The following is a 1,181-nucleotide window of genomic DNA, read 5'->3' on the forward strand; positions in this document are numbered from 1 at the left end:
TGCTAATATCTTAATGAGTGAATTATGATAATTACGAAAATCTTAGCTTTACATTATTTGTGAAGTGTATGTGTGTGTGTGTGTGTGTCAGCCTTCCCAGGCAGACACACCATTCCGATTCAGCAGCACTCAATGAGGAGCATTTCTGTACTAATAATACAAAGTGGATCTCAAACTGCTGCATATTAATCAAATTCATTAAAGTACATTCATTCATTTGTGTGTATAACAGCCAAACCGGGAATGTAGAGTTTGCACAAAATGCATATATTAATGAATGCTAAAACTTCAACATGAGTAATAGCTTTAAAAATATTTTCATAAAGCAAAATTCTAAGGAGTAATACTGATAATTATTTTTTTTCATATTTTCACTTCCTGTTATTACCTTTAAGTGGAGTAGTAACTAAATAGTGTCATTTAGCTTTAAGTGTAGAAAATATGGAAGAAGAAAATAACTAAGGAATAAAGGGAAAGCCCAAAAGATTGTAAAGAAAAAAAGGATATAATATTGAGCAACGTTAATATTAAATTTCCTACTTCTCCTTCAAATCAATTAAAAAATATGTTCAGGGCATGTTAGACATGGTCACTTTCTGTGTACAAAGAAGCATGTATTCGAAGCTATATTAGGAAACAGCCTTTCATTTCCTGTATGGGACTAGAGGCTGGGAGGGACGTGGCGAAGGAAAATACAGCCATGAGGGTATGTCTGTATACTTACATAAGTCAGGAGACCTAAGACTCGTGTTAACAGTCAATGACTAGTGCTCGCTTCAGCAGCACATACACTAAAATTGGAATGATATGAAGATTAGTATGGCCCCTTCATTAAGAATGACATGCAAATTCCCATTCCATATTTTTTTATTAATTAATTTATTTTTTTTGGCTGCGTTGAGTCTTCGTTGCCATACGTGAGCTTTCTCTAGCTGCGGGCAGCGGGGGCTACTCTTTGTTGTGGTGCACGGGCTTCTTATTGCGGTGGCTTCTCTTGTTTCGGAGCACGGGCTGTAGGCACGAGGGCTTCAGTAGGTGTGACACATAGGCTTAGTAGTTGTGGCTCACAGGCTCTAGAGCTCAGGCTCAGTAGTTGTGGCGCTCGGGCTTAGTTGCTCTGTGGCATGTGGAATCTTCCCAGACCAGGGCTGGAACCTGTGTCCCCTGCATTGGCAGGCGGA

At 39.0% G+C, this 1,181-nt stretch overlaps 1 pseudogene; it reads left to right on the forward strand.

Moving 5' to 3' along the window:
- Positions 1-767: 767 nt before the first annotated feature.
- Positions 768-867, forward strand: LOC136136769 (U6 spliceosomal RNA; annotated as a pseudogene).
- Positions 868-1,181: the final 314 nt, after the last annotated feature.

The sequence above is a fragment of the Phocoena phocoena genome, chromosome 16 (assembly GCF_963924675.1).
Source record: "Phocoena phocoena chromosome 16, mPhoPho1.1, whole genome shotgun sequence".
In the NCBI taxonomy this organism is placed as follows: domain Eukaryota; kingdom Metazoa; phylum Chordata; class Mammalia; order Artiodactyla; family Phocoenidae; genus Phocoena; species Phocoena phocoena.